This window comes from Podarcis melisellensis, assembly GCF_964234715.1.
Source record: "Podarcis melisellensis genome assembly, chromosome: 13".
Lineage (NCBI taxonomy): Eukaryota > Metazoa > Chordata > Lepidosauria > Squamata > Lacertidae > Podarcis > Podarcis melisellensis.
This window is the reverse complement of record NC_138545.1, coordinates 18,390,900-18,408,992: the sequence shown is the minus strand read 5'-3', so window position 1 is coordinate 18,408,992 and position 18,093 is coordinate 18,390,900. Positions and strand designations below refer to the sequence as shown.

General features: G+C 48.3%; 1 protein-coding gene and 1 long non-coding RNA gene across 5 annotated transcripts in view; both read right to left on the bottom strand.

Annotated features, from left to right (window-relative positions):
• Positions 1-17,663, bottom strand: part of IL11 (interleukin 11) — a 66,046-nt gene extending 48,383 nt beyond the window's left edge. For 3 of the 4 annotated variants that reach the window (XM_081886172.1, XM_081886171.1, XM_081886174.1), the window contains exon 1: positions 16,862-17,663. The gene's annotated coding sequence lies outside the window, so the exon portion shown is untranslated. Of the gene's footprint in view, positions 1-46; positions 247-16,861 lie in introns of those variants that run through there. The other variant, XM_081886177.1, reaches the window with a different exon arrangement.
• Positions 11,243-13,010, bottom strand: LOC309354609. Its single transcript, XR_014162361.1, has 2 exons — positions 12,922-13,010; positions 11,243-11,891 (listed from the first exon to the last, which is right to left on the bottom strand). It is a non-coding gene; the product is annotated as an uncharacterized lncRNA (long non-coding RNA).
• Positions 17,664-18,093: the final 430 nt, after the last annotated feature.

Genomic DNA, 18,093 nt, shown 5'->3' with positions numbered 1-18,093 from the left:
TGAGTCCATGCCTGTTTCATATTATATGCATTTCACTTATGCATACCCAACCGGCTAGCAGACGAGGAGTTCCTCTTGCGTAGGTGTGGGGGCTTGCAATGTCGAGTGTGCGATATTGGATCCATCTCCCCATGTACGCCATTAGGTATATACTTTGCTTGTGTACTTTTTGATTGTTATCTTCTTTCGTTTGGAGGCGGCTGCCAAAAAGCCGAGGCGGGGAATCCGATGAATCTGGAATGGCCAAGGGAGCCGGGGGTGGGAAGGGGCGGTAGGGTAAAAGTGAAGAGGGAACCCCTGAGCTGGGATATATCAGGGGAGGGGTGAAGCCCCCGTGGGTCTTCTGGGCTGCCTGACGTCCTCTGCGTCAGTTGCCCAAAAGGTCACTGTGGTCAGCGTCTGCTGGCTTTTATTGTTTGCATTTTCCTCAGACACTGCCACAGCAAAAGGCTATGATGAGTCTCCGTCCCGGCGTCGTTTGCCCCCACCCTGGCTCTGATCCCCACCTTGGGGGGAAATGGACTCACTATGAAAATATCAAACCCGAGGAAAAGAAACAGCCCCTGAGCAAGAGACAGAGAAGGGAAAAAAGACCACAAGGCTTTAAACAGGAGGTGGGGGTGGATGGGAATATTCATCATGCAGCCCCCCTTTCCTCCCAGACTCTCTCCCCCCTCCCAGCTTTAAAAATTTGCCGAAGGCTCTGCCAGATCAAGGGAACACTTTCCGAAATCCATGGTTTCATTTATGGCTCTTACCTCCAATACCACATTATGCTACTGCAGAAATTTAGGTGAGGATTCTTTCAGAGGGAGAAGGCCTATCATCGAAACGCATGATCTAAAATGTTCCCGGGAGCTAGTCCGCCACCATCTAAATCTTTGGGTGTTTAAAATGTTTTATTTCCCACCTTTTTCAGCAATACCGCTTCCCAAAGGGGACTCTCAATAACTAATTACAAAGCAAGGCATAATAAAAACGTAACAACAACAAAAACAGCCTAATAATAATAATAATAAATGTCCAGTAGCACCTTAGAGACTGGACAATTTTTTATTTATTTTGACTGCCTCAGACCAAGACCTACCTGAGCCTAAGAAATAATAATAATAATAATAATAATAATAATAATAATAATAATAATAATCACAAATTAAATGCCACCAAATGTTTAGGCCAGAGGTGGCAAACTGGTTTTGGTCAAAGAACCAAAACAAATCCAAGCTACAGATCAGTTTACCTGTTAAAAAAATTATTTTTCTTCTAAAATTATTGGCATTTTGAGGGACTGGATCAAGCCCCCAAATAGGAGGTCTGGCTTAGTTGAGCAGAAAAGCTTAAAATTGACGCAATGTGGGTGTCAAAACAGAAGTGTCTGCAGAAAGTATATCAGAGTCTACTGTAGAAAAGGGCTTGTATCCCCGTTGCCTGCACCTCAGTTTGCAAGGTGTGAGCCCCTGGAGCAAGTGGTTCTTCAAGATACCATCTGTCTCAAAGCATTTATGGCTTAAACCATAAGGTCAAAACCAATTCCAAGTTGCAATCTGGTTAGTAACCCGGCCAGTGTAGTTTTGAACCCATTGGTGATTGCAAACCGCTCGTCAGAAGCAGCCCCACGTACAACACACTGCAGTCGTCTGAACTCAATTGCTCTTGTTTTTGTTGTTGTTGTTGTTTAGTTGTTTAGTCGTGTCCGACTCTTCGTGACCCATGGACCAGAGCACGCCAGGCACTCCTGTCTTCCACTGCCTCCCGCAGTTTGGTCAAACTCATGCTGGTAGCTTCGAGAACACTATCCAACCATCTCGTCCTCTGTCGTCCCCTTCTCCTTGTGCCCTTCATCTTTCCCAACATCAGGGTCTTTTCCAAGGAGTCTTCTCTTCTCATGAGGTGGCCAAAGTATTGGAGCCTCAGCTTCAGGATCTGTCCTTCCAGTGAGCACTTAGGGCTGATTTCCTTAGGAATGGATAGGCTTGATCTTCTTGCAGTCCATGGGACTCTCAAGAGTCTCCTCCAGCACCATAATTCAAAAGCATCAATTCTTGGGCGATCAGCCTTCTTTATGGTCCAGCTCTCACTTCCATACATCACTACTGGGAAAACCGTAGCTTTAACTTTGTACATGTAAATACACTTTCACACGTTACAAAACCCCTATGTTGAAATCACTCCTCTGTAGGAAATATCCAGTACGTAGTAGACAGGCATAGGGGCAAGAATTCAGAGCAGTGTGTGAAACATAATTTTGGAAGAGGAATTTAGGCCCGCACCAGCCGCCTCAAGCAGGCCCAGAGCTCCAGCAGCCCAGCTGCAGCCCATCAAAGCATGGGATGGGATGAGAAACACAGTCCGCTTCTAGGCTGTCGCAATCTAGAAGGCATGATTTAATAATATACTGTGAAATTTAGGTTGAGCAACTAAAGCAGACTTATTGCTTTTGCGCAGCTAACATGCTTCCAAAGAAATCCCGGAAATTTTTGTGTCAAGAAAATGCCCTGGGAAGGGTGGGATAATGTTGATGCCGGATGATGCCCTGTAATCTCTGCGCAAGCAAATAATAATTCTTCAGAGGTTCTGTTTAAATTTGTGGTTATTAAAAAGGCAGGGGTTGGGAACACAAATGCTTGGGAAGCAGTGATGCTGTATTATCTCCACGCAAATTTTGCGCACGCTAATCAGAATGAGTGTTCAATAAACAGGCCTCTCTGGAAGAGCTCAGTGTCTCTGTCACTTTGCACAGGGGCTGCTCCGAAGGAGTATTTGTGAAGCAATTGCTGTCAGGGGTGGCGGGGATCCAATCCCATGCAGGAGACCCATTTGCTCAGGTTATTTCCTATAGGGAAATGGGCTTTTTCCCCTCCTCAGCGCTCCAGTGGCTACCAACCACTGTGGCTATGTTTTACCTCCACTGTCAGAGGCTGTGTGCCTCTGAAGACCGGTTTGGAAGAATCGCTGTTGCAGTCATGTCTAGCTTGCAGGCTTCCCACAGGTATCTGGTCGGCCCGCAACTTTTCATACCACTTAGGGTCCCTCCAGACTGGTGTTTTAGTGCAGGCGTATTTTAAAACATGCTCTTGACAGAATAACAGTGCGCTAGTTGTGGATTTATTATGCGCCCCAATGCTATCACATTATTCCTGTCCGGCGCAACAAAAAATAAGAACATTTGTGGTTCAAAATTATTTTAGAGTACTTGAAAAAGCCACTGAGGTTTTGAAGGCACTAGAAGGGAATGTGTGTGGGGGGAGAAAACTGATTGTTTCTAAGATGAACATCCATAGAATAAGTTGGCTTAGCATGGGGAGGCAAACTAAGGCCTGAGGGCCGGATCCGGTCCAATCGCCTTCTAAATCTGGCCCACGGACGGTCCGGGAATCAGCGTGTTTTGACATGAGTAGAATGTGTCCTTTTATTTAAAATGCATCTCTGGGTAATTTGTGGGGCATAGGAATTTGTTCATTTTTTTTCCCTTCAAAATAAAGTCCGCCCCCCCAAGGTCTGAGGGACGGTGGACTGGCCCCCTGCTGGAAAAGTTTGCTGACCCCTGGCTTAGGGCAACTTTCTGTCCTTCCTCTCTCTATACCGTATTTGTACTAGTCCATTGTCACACTGGCAATGGACTGTGCATGTTCCAGGATGAAGGAAGCACCAGAGACAGGCAGGTGGTGGGTAACCAAGGTGGGCTTGCAGTGATGGGAGCATTGGGCTGCACAGTCAAGCAGGGTGGAGAGAGTGAATAAGCTGGGCTTGCAGCACAGAGCAGGTTGAGTGAGGGGTGTGGGTGCAGTAGTGCGGAGGTTTGGCCAGAAAATGGGGAGGGCCTTTGGCAAGAAGTAATGGAGAGTGGTCTTTGGTGAGGAATAAGGGAGAGGCAGCATTGCGGGGAGGGTTGGACCATCCGAATTGAGCAGTGGCATCAGGCCGTATGTTGTTTGTGGTACCTCGAGTTACAGACGCTTCAGGTTACAGACACTTCAGGTTACAGACTCCGCTAACCCAGAAATAGTACCTCGGGTTAATAACTTTGCTTCAGAACAGAAATTGTGTGGGAGGCCCCATTAGCTAAAGTGGTACCTCAGGTTAAGAACAGTTTCAGGTTAAGAACGGACCTCCAGAACAAATTAAGTTCTTAACCCAAGGTACCACTGTACTGTATAGCAACATTTTTATGCTACTTTAGTGTTCAAGGTGCTTCACATACATGATCTCAGTACCTTGTACGGAAGTCCTATAAGGTGGGTCAGTATTATTCTTCCCCTCACATGGCAGATGGAGGAGCTGAGCTTTCATAAGATCATCTGGTAAGGCTCATCACAGCTATCTGCCAATCACCCATTCCCACCACCCTTCTGAGTAATACCCCTCCCCACCTTCTCACTATATAGAAGGGTCTGGTAACTTCTGTTTCAGTGTATCTGAAGAAGTGTGCATGCACACGAAAGCTCATACCAAGAACTAACTAAGTTGGTCTTTAAGGTGCTACTGGAAGGATTTTTTTTGTATCATCTGGTAAGTTTATGGTAGAGGTGAGACTTGAATGTCCTGTTTCACAGCTGAGTAGTTGATCCCAAGTATAGTCCCTTTTATTGAAGCGTGTTCTTAGCCACTAGTCATCATTGTTGCCATAAATGTATTTGTACACCAAAAAGTTCACAATTGAAAATGTGAAAACAGTGAAAATGTGGTCAGTATGTTGTTATTATGCACACACATACACACCTAAATTGTGAAAGGGGCTGTTACAATGTAATGTAAATGCCAGAGAGAAACAACTAAGCTTCTTTAGAAATAATCACAATTGTCTTACCACATATTGGACATATAAGAAACAGCACATCTATGCACTAAACCCTTGCATCCATGCTATGAACAGAAATGCACATGGCAGACTGGAGTAAGGGAGACGGCTTGGGTGTGGGTGGGTTCATGTATGTGTAGATGAGGCAAACATTTCCCTGTAAGGGCAACACTTAGCGCAAGAATGATTCTATACTTGGTACAGCTGATACCCAACGCTTAAGAACTTGCCATACACACATTCATTGCGGCAGGAATGGAATTTTCTGTGCTACAAGATACCACACAACGAACACAAGAAAACAGCAATGGGTGCTATCCAACTGAATAGATCCATTGCACAAGCATTTCAGCTTGTACAACGAAACTTCCTCTCCCTCTCCTTTCCCTGCACCCCTCCGCACCCACCAACACCCTTCCCAAATCTGTTCTGGAGGGTTGTGGGGAAACCCTGAACAGATTTGGGGGGGGGCATGAGGGCTGCGAGGAAAGGACGGGGGGATGAGTGGGTGGGGAACGTTCCTTTGCGGAGCCAAACGTACTTGTGCGAGCAGATGTATTCAGATGGGTGAATATACCTGCAACAGAAATGCTACTCTGAGGAAAGACATCTGGGTCCTGTGCAACAAACGCTACAGTTATTCCATGACACAAATAACTGTGTGGGACGGCACAGAAATATGCATGTTAGCACGCAACAATGCATACTCCCACCTACTTATCTCCAAGCTCGCATTGCATGGGTGTGCTTGTGTACATTTGTGTGTATTCATAGTGCATTTCCTGTGTGACATTTGTGTCTGTGTGTAGGTATCAGCGTTTGTGAGTGGGCAGTTCTATACAAACACTGCGATGAGCATGTATTGTGAGTGGAGCGTGTGTGTGTGTTTGTGTCTGTCTATGCATATTTTCCTAGATCTCCTTTCCCCTTTCCAGCCCCTGACTGTGCACACTCTGGTGTGAATCCCATCTCTCTCACCGTCCCGATGACACAACAGCCTGGATTACAGTGTGCGTTGCTGACGGCAGAGTTTGGTCCTATCTAAACATCCCCCTTGACGCTTCCTGCCACGTCAGAGCTACTGGGGTGGGGGGAAGAGAGAGCTGGCATGTCCAACCGCAGAGTTATGAGTCTCCTGGGGGCTGGACAGGGGAACTATAACCACAAGGAGCAGCAGTTCACAGACAACAGGCAGCCTAACCTTAGGCGATCTGATCGCTAGGTAGGTCAGTGACGGGTAGACAAATATGAGCAGATGGATGTGCAGAAAGGCGACTCTTTTCAACATCTATTATACCACGCATGGAGTATATTCTAAAAAATGCATTTGAGAAGCGTTTTTAAGACCACACACAGCACATTAAATGAAGTTCTGAGAGTCATACATATCGGCACTCTCAACTACAGACAGAAAACAGGTTTAAAAACAGACAATCTGCTTGGAGAGTTTGATTGTTATTTCAAAACAAAAGTTAATGACTGTTAATTGATTAAAGTTAATTATTACATCGTTCACTTTGCCCTTCCTACAAGGAGCTCACACGCATACCTTCATCCTCACGACAATCCTGCGAGGGAGGATCGGCTGATAGGTGAGGGACTGGTCCCACATGACAAATACATGGGGAATTTAACTCGGAGCTCCATGGTCATATCCCAGGATACATTTCAAACACAGAAGCATATAAATGAACACATTTATAATACAGTTTTGTGTGTGTGCACGCGCAAGCACGCAATTGTAATGGAGAAGGCACAGGAAAACTTTCCACTGGATTGCGATCGATGTAAAAAGAAATGCCGAAACTCTCACCATGTTTGTGGTTATTTGATAAACCACACTGTAAAGCCCTTTTTACCTGAACTAGGTTTTGGTGGCTCATTAAAATGTAGGATAGAGGTGGATGCTGAGATACTTTATCTGGTTAGGTGGTTTTTGATGTACTGACACCCACATGTGGGATTGCGGGGGGGGGGGGGTTAAATAATTAAAGTGGGTATAGTTATGAAACTGAGTAAACTGAGGTAAACTGAGTATTGGTATTACCCCTTCCCTATACCTATGGTATATTCAGTTTAAAAATACATATAAAATGGACAAATGGAAAGGAGAGCCATAGGAGGAGGGACGTGTGTATTCCACAATCAGAAGGAAACAAGAACAGCCCTGCTGCTGCATCAGGCCAGCGGCCCACTAGTCCACCACTCTGTTCTCTCCGTGTCCAACCAGGGGGGAGGCTTGAAAGAAGCACCTGAAGGCAACAGCAACACTCTTCCCTTGAGATTCCTGGCAACTGATATTCAGAGGCACACTGCCTCTGACATAACCATCAGAGCCACTGAAAGCCTTATCCTCTGAGAATTTCTCCAATCCAGTCCCACTTAACAATGCAACCACATTGCTGTTGTTTTTCTCTCCCAGGGTGTTAACTACAGGCCCCACCCACACTTGTTGTTTGCTCCAGTTCAGCAGCAAAGATCGAGTTTTCCTGGGGGGAAGCGACGGGGGAAGCGGAAGTCTGGCTGAGCCCTAACTCACAAGAGAGAAAGGCTTAGCCTAGCCATCTCCCTGAGCTAACATTTTATGTGGGTGAGTAGGTGGGAGGGGGTGAATTACAAACAAAAAAGCCCATGACCCTACCCGGAACCCAGAACCCAAAGTGTTCCGCTACCTCATCCTGCCTCATGCTCAGAATCTGTAGCCTTTGGTTGAGTGCATGGGCAGCCGAGTGCCAGGTTCCAGGACGGGGATAAGAGAGGCAGTCGGGCGAAAAGCCGCTGATGCGAAAGCAGGAATGTGCAGTATGTCAACAGCTCCGGGAATCCGGGCTGAGCGCACCCTCCAGGAAGGGCACACGCTGGGAAAGCAACGGCAGGTGCTGTCCCATAAGTGCCGTCTGGGAAGCAGGATGAGTCAGTAGAATTGTTCGCAAATACACCTCAAGCATGACCTCCACCTGGGCTCTCTTGGTAAAAAAAGGTAAAGGACCCCTGGGTGGTTAGGTCCAGTCAAAGGCTTTTCAGGCCGAGGGAGCTGGCGTTTGTCCATAGACAGCTCTTTCCCGGGTCATGTGGCCAACATGACTAAACCACTTCTGGCGCAATGGAACACCGTTAAGGAAATCAGAGCGCACGGAAATGCCGTTTACTTTTCTGCCGCAGCGGTACCTATTTATCTACTTGCGCTGGTGTGCTTTCGAACTGCTAGGTTGGCAGGAGCTGGGACAGAGCAATGGGAGCTCACCCCATCGCAGGGGTTCGAACTGCTGACCTTCTGTTCAGCGAGCCCAAGAGGCTCAGTGGTATAGACCACAGTGCCATCGGGGTCTTCTCTTGGTAGCCAAGTATTGCTACCCCCTAGAAACCCAGTAAGTTGCCTTGTGTTGGGTCAGGTTACCTGTCCGTCTACCCCAGTATTGTCCGCTCTGGCTGCCAGGGTGTGAGACAGGGAAGGGTCTCCCCCCATCTTCTGCTACCTGATCCTTTCAAAACCTTCCAGCTGGGGGATGAACCTGGGACCTTCTGCAAGCAAAGTGGCTTCCCTATCTGGACCCTCCCCACCTGCATCCTGCCGAGGTATGTCCGTCCTAGCCTACAGATGCCTTCTGTATCCCAACTTGAATTCCTTCCTCCTCTCATCTCCACCAAGGCATCCAATCTCCAATTTGCACCTCTCCACCCACACATCCTGCCATGAATTCTGGGCTTTCCCCAGCCCTACCAACATCCTTCGATCTTGACTCCCAACACACAGATTTCAACATATCAGGTTAAAGTCTGTGGATCCTGTTCATCTCTCTCTCTCCCCCCCCCCAGCCCCTCACCCCCCAGCCCTTGCCTTGAACATGGTCCAAGTACAAACAACAGAGAAACAGTGTTCCTGGCTAGAGAGAATTCCTGGGTTGTGTGGAAAATCTGCTGAATCAGCAGCTGGGATTAAATGTGCAGCAGACACACAACTCTCTCCCCCCCCCCCCATTCCCCATTTGGTCTACCTATTTGTGCCAGGAGGCCTGCAGGATCCTCACAAATACCCTTCGGCAAAAGTGCCAAGTGTCCCCTCCCTTCAGAGACAGAGACCCAGCTCTTGTCCAAACCTTTTCGTGATGCAGGCAAAGGAGGGGGACTGCTGTGTGGTTTGGCTACGGAGTTGGGGATTTGCATTGGTTTAGAGGGGAGGCTGGGGGGGACAGAGAAGGAGGACAGAGGAGGGAGAGCATTTTGTACTCCATGCAAGTAATAGGACACACGTATACATTTGCAGCCACACACGTTAACGCATTCAAGCCCAAGCGCACAACGCTTCCAGCAGATCTATGCACAAAGGAACACCAGCCAGGGCATCTATATGGGCTGAACGTTGAAGTTCTGTGAGGGTTTCAGAACAAGCAAGTTCTGAATTGCGCCCTGTGTTTGGAAACACACGGGAACTGAGCTGTGTGTTCCATTGTGTCTAGGGGCCAGTGGAACACCGGCCATCATTAAGGCAGTGTGACTGGTGCAGCTGCCCAGAGCACAGCTCTCTTCTGTGTCTACCCACATTTGCCTGTGCGAAGCAGGGGAATGGAAGAAAATCTGTTCATACACTGGACTGTCTGGCCCAGTTCAGACATTGTACTAAAGTATTGAACCGTGGTTTAGCATAACAAGAACAAGCCACAGCAAACCCTGGGCTTGTGCGCTCCCATATACCAGTCTAGCATAGCTGTGAGAAGCAGCAAGGAGGAGTGTAAAAGTGTTTGGCTCTGATTTAGATGAACCACAGCTTCTTGTGCTAACCAAACAAAAAAAAACCCAACCCATGATTAGTCTTCTTTCACACAAGTGAACTTCAAACCATGGGTTATGAACTGACTTATTTAGGCAAGTCGCAGTTACCATTAACCACAGTTTAGAGTTCAAACACAGCAGCAAAATCAGCAGCAAAACTTCCTGAACTCTTCAGAGGAGAGGGAAATAGGAGAGGGAATTGTGCAAGGCTCACCATGGCTTATTCTCATCACACCAAGCTATTGTTTAGGCCCATGACATCGGCCGTGCCTTGTTTTCACCACTTGGAATGGAGTGGATCAATTACTGCTTGCTGTTGCAGCTTCCTGCACGTTGCCTGAAATAACAGTATTTTCAAAGTGTCTTAAAGTTCATGTAAGGGACAAAACCAAAAGGCAACAATCTTGAACTGTGATTGTCATTTTTGCTGGAAGATTGAAAAATTGTGGGGGTGTGGAGTTACAGATATGTAAGTCTGTGCAGGGTGCAAAAATGTCTAATTATCTAAACCGGGGGGGGGGGGGAGCCTTTTTCAGACAGAGAGACACATGCCCTGATGGTGATCTTCCAGGGGACCACATGCCAATGTAGGTGGTGGAGGCAAGGACAAAAGCTACATTCCAGCCACATAAGACTGATGGTTACATACCTTTTTTCACCTTCCATATGGACAAAAAAGAGGCGTTATCCCAGTCAGGTAAATGTACGCAAGGATGGTGCAGCGCAGAACTGGCCAGGGGACAATGGATGTGGCCTGGGGAGAAGGTCTGGGACAGTCCTTAGTTTGTAATGCTCAAAGGTTAACTGAACTGTATGGGGAGCAGCTTCAAACAAACATGTACAGCCATGTACAGCTGCCTCCTCACTTTGCTTCAAGGGCTCCCCCTGTGGTTGCTCAGATCCATCCATCCATCCATCCATCCATCCATAATTATGCAGTATTTGCATGCCTCCTTTCCATAGTTAAACCATGCTCAAGGTGGCTTATAGCATGAAACAAAAATACAATTACAAACTTAGCAAAACTAGTCATAAACAATAAACGAAACATCAAAAAGTACACAGCCAAATTAAACCGTTTCCACATAAATCATAAAATCTAAAGATATATATCTATACCCATAACAGCAACAACGCCCCCCACACCCAACAGAACCCCCTCTAAACAACATCCCAACCCCAAAGTCTGTTCAGCAGTCTCTGCTTTTGTAGTTGGAGTCAGTCAGGGATCCGCCCTCCCAGGCCAGGTGGGAAAAGGCCTGCAAGGCAGAGTCTTCCAGGACTCACAGCCAAGAATGGTCAGCTTGGAGGCCTTCAGATGTGCCTGTGGGCGCCAGTATTGACCTAGCAGTCAAGGAAAGCGCGCTCTGCATATGTTCTGATGCTATTTCTTATCAACTCACAGCATATTTCCGGAATTAAGCCCAGCACTGGAAACAGAAGCTGGCCCAGTGTCCTGAACCTGGCACAACTCTAGTATCTCCTTTGGCGCAATTCCTATTTTTCACATCTTACTGTAACCAACTGTAACCTGCCACCAAACCTCAGGTGCATACAACTTTCCCTGTTTACCCTTGCCACAGTTTCCTTTCCCCACCTCTGCGCTGAATTTTAGATTGTAAGCTCCTCCGTGTCCTCTGCAAAGAGTACTTCATGGTTCTATATTAACAGTAATTATTACGGTTGTCGTTGTTATTGATGACACTATTGCATCCTCTCGTGTTGTGTACTAGAGCCCAGGGGAAGAAGCCACAGCACGGAAGCCTGACAGTGTGCATGACCTTTGAGCCAGCCTCAAAGGACGTGACTTCATTCCTTTTGCTTTATAGCAGCCTTCAGGGAATCCCCCGGCCAAAAAGGAAAAAAAACAAAACAGAATAGCAACCCCTTCTGCCATGTTCCAAGTCCCCATTGCCAGCCTGGTTTTGGCTCCTGCGCGACAGGGAATCCCGTGCAAAAGGAAGGCTGGCTTCTTGTCCGGACTGGCGTCTAGACATTCCAGGGGAATCCGGGACGCGTTGCCAGGGGTGGGGTCACTTTTTGGGCACGGCGGTTAGACTCTTGAGGTTGCTGCGCTCATGGGGCGGATGAGTCGTTCCAGAGAGTCCGTGTCATTTTTTTGCGCTGAGACGGAAAAGTTCTTAGCTAGCAGGTGACGGAGCTGAAACAGCCATGGTGGGAGGCTCCCGTGTGTGTGTGTGTGTGTGTGTGTGTGTGGCAACTCTCCCTATTCTTCAGCAAGACGAGGTATTCAGCAGCAGATGCTGCCAGATGGTTGGTGAAAGACCCTTCCGCATTTTGACAGATGAAAATAAGCACTGCGCTGCACGAAGCCAAAAAGAAAAGTCTTAAAACAGACTTGGGAGTGAGTGGGTGGGTGGGTGGGGAGCAGCTTCTTGGGGGAGGCAGGGGTACAGAGACGTGCCAACACACCCCAGGAACAACTCGGACTGTGAACATCAAAAGCCAGCCAGAGTCCTGCAATGCTGAAGGCAAGCTCTAAACTTTTGGATGCCACAAACATTCCGTCAGTTTAGGATTTCAAACAGAAGGCTCCGAAGGAATTAATTTCTGTCTCAAAGGAGGGAAGGGGAGGGGGATATCTGTACCCACAAGGCCAGCCCCTAGTCACTGCATTCATTCCCTCCCGCAAGGTCACGTATCCAAGCACCCTGCCCTTCTTTGATGCACTGAGCTTGTTCCCTTTGTGCTCTAAGCTCGTCCTGCTCCCTCTTCCATCCTCCCCTTCTCCTAACTTCAAAGAAGGGGGATTGTCAATCACTCAGGGCTGGTTCTAGGCTTTTGTGGGTCCTCCTCCTCATTGCAGCTTGCCTCCACCACCCCATATTGGCGACTTGGGCCCAGAAACAGAAGATAGGGAGGTTGAATGGCTGGCAGCTGCAGCTCCTCCTGCTTGCTATCGCCCCATGGTGGAGATGGGCCCAGAGGGTGAGCAAATTGTTGCTTCCCTTCCTTGCTGCCAAGGCAATTGCAGAGGCTCCAGTTGGTGCTGGGCCCTAGCAGACACTTGCCTAATGCCAAGCACTGAGGCCGGGCCTGCCGTCAGTCACTGTTACTACGACTACACACACCCGCAAAGCAGCATGGTCCCAGCTGAAAAGTGGCTGGGGAGTAGGCCCATTGGTTGCTAGGCAACCCACAAAGAGCTGCCTTTTGGCTTCTGGCTCTAGGGGAATAGAGGTCCTTTGCTGTTGCTTAGCAACTTAAGGGCCCCGACCTCCACTTCATGTCAAAGAGGTGGCTTCTTCCAGCTGTTCCTGGAACCCCAGAGAGATATCCATGCAGTGAAGGCACTGTCCCACTAGTCTTCGGCCGGCCGGCCCCCAACTTACAACTAGCCTAGAGGGTGCCACTGGCCCCTAGCTGCCCTCTCCTCAGCCTCAGTGCTGCCCTTGCAGAATTCAGCCAAGAGGAGGACAGGTCACCTTGCCATTGACTTTGGCTTCACCAAATGTTGGCCTCCTTGTCTCTCGCCCAATGCGTTTCATCACATCAGCCCCCATTGTAGCCATGTGACCCAACAGTAAGCCCAGTCCGGAATGCATATCACAAAAGAGATAAGCCCTAAGGCCATCGGTGCTAAAAGCTACTGAGTGACAAGAGAGCCAGGGTGGGCAAGGTGGTCCTGGGTTCAAATCCCACGGAGGGTCTCGCCACAATTCTCTGCATGCATCAACCTGGCATGTAGGTTTTTGCTCCACATACATTTGCTGGAAAACTACCACTGGTTCCCTGCTGCATACTCACAGAGCAAGAAACATGCTCCGATGGAAGCAGCTGCAAAAAAAAGTGCCAACTGTGCCCCATCTGTAAAATAGGCATAATAGGGGCATAGCTCAAGGGGCTGCAGTGAAAACAAGGTAGCGTATTTTTGAAAAGGAGGAGGTGGTGCATGCAATATGACACATAAGTGTGCAGCAGCAAGGATTGTATTCTGAAACAGAGAAGTTTGAAATTTAGCTCATCAGCTGTTGCAGAACCCTGGGATCATTTCCCCTACTTCCTCACTGACTTCTGCCAGGAGCTGCAAATTATTTGGTGTAAGATTCTGACAGGTGCCAGTAGGCTTTGCCTAATTCCGTCACTTCTGCTGCTCCGAAGTTTCACGCTACGTTTCTCAGCAGCACCAGCCCAGCTCAACCTACAAACCTCACTACTCCTGGAAAAGCCAGGAACCCCAGCTCCCAGAATCCCTTGCTCCCACTTTTTGGCCCCAGAATCCCAAGAACCTTCTTTGCAAGCCTTGAAGGAAGGTCTGAGGAGTGGCTGGAGGAAGTGAAGTGGGGAAGAGAGTAAAAGAGTCAGACGGCTCCTAACAAAAGGGTGTATCCTTCTGCACTCTGTAGGTCTCTTTTCAGAGAATTTGGCCCAAGCCAGCACATTCCGACTTTGAACCAGCTGCCTCCGTGAGCTCTCCGAGGCATCCCCCCTACAAAGGGCTCCAGGCTTTTCCCTCCCTTGGAGCTGGCCAGCCAGACCTCCAGCACCATCAGACAAGCTAAGCCTCCGCTGTTCCATTCCTCGCTCACTCTGAACTCTTGCCCAGTCTGAGGTTTGGGAGGCAGCCTACTTGAGGGGGAAGCAGAGCCAATTCCTGTCCTACTCCCTACCATCCTCTCCTCCCTCCTTCAGACGGAGCCGTGATCCTACTCCCCTTCGGTAGCTTCTCAACCACCACCACCACCACTCCCGGCTCTCCAGAGGACCCAGGAGTCCTGGCTCCCGGCCACCTTCATTCTGGCCCATTAGGCCGGGATTGAACCAGCCCTTTCCCCCCTCCCGCTTTTGGCCACCAAGCCAAGGCTGTATGTGTGTGTGTGTGTTTTAAATGTTAGCCTGCTTCTAGACAATGGCAAACTTTGCATTTGCATGAATGCTGGCTAACGTAACTCTTGACGATTCAGCCGCAGGACTATATCACTCCCCACAACAACAACACAGTTGCTTCACAACAAGTAGCGCTCCCGTTCTGCTCCGCTCCCCTTGGGTTGGAACGGCATCTGTAAACCACCCAATCCACAATGGTTTTGTTTGCATTTTCCCCATCCTCCTGGGCCGGTGCCTGGTGCGCAGGGTGTTCCCTCTTTGCTGTGACTCTACTTAGAGGGCCCCGGTGGGTTTGTGGTTGATTCAGACAGGACGATCGTGGCCGCGACCTCCTGTTTTCATCACAGCGGCTTGTCGTCTGTCCCAACCGGAGGGTGTGAGGCCATCACGGCGGGAGCAAAAAGCCAAGTCCCGGCCGCAAGGAACGATAGGGAGTTCAGCCCTCGAGGCCTGGAGGACCCAGGCACAGGGAAGATGCCCCCTTTTAAGCCTTAAGCATGGGTGGCATCAGCAGTGGGTAAGTGTGGGCTGAAAAACATAGCTCCCCACCTGCTAGGGAGGGCTAAGACTTACCATGCACACTAGCTACAGAAAATGTTGGTGTGGTTATAGGATGCTGCTTTGTAGCCACCATTGTCTACTCTGACGGAGAGCAGCTCTCCAGCTTCTTAAGCAAAGAGGTCTTCCCCAACACCTGCTCGCTGAATTTTGTTTTTCATCTGGAGATGCCGGGGATTTTCTGCGTGCAAAGGATGTGCTCTACCCCCGAGCTTCAGTTCCAGGCATACAGATCTATAGCCACAGATTTCATAAGGTGCTGGTTTCGACCTTATGGGGCTCAGGACTCCAATACTTCAAGGACCGCCTCTCTCCACATGAACCAACTCAGACGCTGCATTCATTATCCAAGGCCTTTCTCTGTGCGCCCCCTCCAAGGAAGCTGTAGAGGGTGCTGACACAAGAACAGGCCTTCTCAGTGGTGGCTCTCCACGTGCAGAACACTCTCTCCAGGGAAGCATACCTGGCACCTTCACTGTTTATTTTTAAATGCCAAACAAAAGCATGTGTCTTCCACCAGACCTTTCTTTGGCCTTTAATTGTCTGTGGTCTCTTTTAGTGGGTAGGTGGGATGTGTTAGTCGTGCCTTTTTATAAATATGAATATGTTTTTAGCTTTTTTAGCTTTTTGTTGGTTTAAATTTTAAAAGTTGCTCTGGGTTTCTTTTTGTAAAGCAACCCAACTAATAAGTGCAACAAACAAACAAACAAACAACTACTACATGAAGTACGTATTTGGAAAAAGAACCACCTTTGCTTTGGAAACCCTATTCCTAGGACTGACTTATTCCTGCAAGTGAATGAGTTGGCACAGTGCTGATGTAGCAGAATGAACTGCACCACTCCAGACCTCACAAAGGCAGTCACATTTCTGAATGTTCCCCTATGTTAAAAACTATCTGCCAATTAGAAAATGAGCACAGGCTGACAAAGGACTGGGATAGATACTTTCTCCCTGGTGTGCTAGATTTCGATTTGCAGTGAGATTGTGTTGATTTTGATCCCACCCCACCCCCATGATTTGTAATTAGATCTGTAATTCTGCACTGCAATGCAGTGTGTAAGGGTGCACTGCAGAGCGGTGTCAGATGTTGCTGGCATCTCAATGGTGAAAGTCCTGTGACTTCAATGCAGACTAATAACACACTCCTATAAATGTCTACTCATGAGTAAGTGCCACTTAATTCAGCCGGACTTAAAGGTAAAGGTAAAGAGACCCCTGACTGTTAAGTCCAGTTTCGGATGACTCTGGGGTTGCGGCGCTCATCTCGCTTTACTGGCCAAGGGAGCTGGCGTTTGTCCGCAGACAGCTTTCCTAGTCATGTGGACAGCATGACTAAGCTGCTTCTGGCGAACCAGAGCAGCGCATGGAAACGCTGTTCACCTTCCTGCTGGAGCAGTACCTATTTATCTACTTGCACTTTGATGTGCTTTTGAACTGCTAGGTTGGCAGGAGCTTACAGGACTCGTAAGTCAGTCACACCTTTGTCTCATTGAAACAAATGGGGCTAAAGCACGGGCAACTCACAGAGCAAGTTGTCATGTCTACTCAGAAGTAAATCCTACTTTACTCCAAGGTAAGTGGGTTAAGGAATGCAGCCTGAGGTTACGATCCAATACCCTTTGGATTTGTCCAGGCCCATTAAACTGAGTGAGTCTTACTTCTGAGTAGAAGTGTGTACTGGTAGTCTGATTCCAACTGTCCATATTTTGCACTGACAGAAAGTGGGAAAAGTTGAGTTTATTACCAGTATAACCCCACGGAGGCAGAACTGTTGCTGAGAGCCCTTTCTCTCTTTTAAGCCTTACCCAAAGAAATGATCATGAGGTAGCCTTGCAAAACACATTGCTTTTTCAGAGTTTTGTAGGAAATGGAGCTAATACTTACCCTGAAAAACAGAGGAGGGTGCTTGAGGTTTTCAGGGCAATGTGGAGCAACGCTTACATAACTCAATGGAAAAGGCTGGAGCTCTTTCTATTGCTTCTTCTTTGCTGAGTGTTCTGCAGAGATCCTTCCCTCTAGGCAACAACCAGCCAAACACTTTGGTTCCCACAGTGAGTAGGCCATTATCCTTCCACTTTAAGGATTGTAGCTCTGCAAAGGGAATGAATGGGGGCCTCCTAACAACTCTCAGAGCCCTTTGAAGAACCGCAGCTCCCAGAATCCTTTGGGGGACGCCATGACTGTTTAAAGAAGCAGCATCGAAATGTATTGTGTCAATGCGGCCTTAATTATATGTTGAAGGCTATGCCCACAAACAACAACACCCAGCCAGGCTGGAGGGTCCCTTCTGTCTTTCATAAGAGTAGCCTAAGGTCGCTGTTTATCTCCTACCAATGAGAGAGACGCTGCAATTGCCAAATTTCTATGCATCTAAGAAAGATGTGGGACTGGGAGAGGTGCCCATGTTTAATCTGGTAACATCAGGTAAACTGAGGGATCTCAATTTTAGAAATAACAGCTCATCTTTTTCCTCCAAAAAGGGGTTGGCGACCTCTAGTGCCCAAAACCTGTGACTGCACCAGTTTAAAAGAGGGCAAAAGCTAATAAATACATAAATTGAGTGCAAATGCAAATAAGTAAATAAATATAAAGTTGCCGTTTGCCAAACCAATGGTCAGCACAAGTTGGTCTCCAGCTGTCAGTAACCCCAGGCAGCATTGCCAGTGGTCGGGGATGATGGAAGCCGGAATCCAAAAACATCTGGAGGGCCACAGGTTCCCCAGCCCTGACTAAACCCACAGTTCTGTTTCCCACAGTAGCCAATCAGATGCTTCCAGGAAGCCAACAAGCAAGGCATGAGGGCAATATTCCTTCCCAGCTGTTGCCTCCCTCCAGCAACTTGCATTTTCAGGTATACTACTGTTGAACATCTAAGGGACGCGGGTGGCGCTGCGGGTTAAACCACAGAGCCTAGAACTTGCCGATCAGAAGGTTGGCGGTTCGAATCCCCGCAATGGGGTGAGCTCCCGTTGCTCGGGCCCTTCTCCTGCCAACCTAGCAGTTCGAAAGCACGTCAAAGTGCAAGTAGATAAATAGGTACCGCTCCGGCGGGAAGGTAAACGGCGTTTCCGTGCGCTGCTTTGGTTTGCCAGAAGCGGCTTAGTCATGCTGGCCAC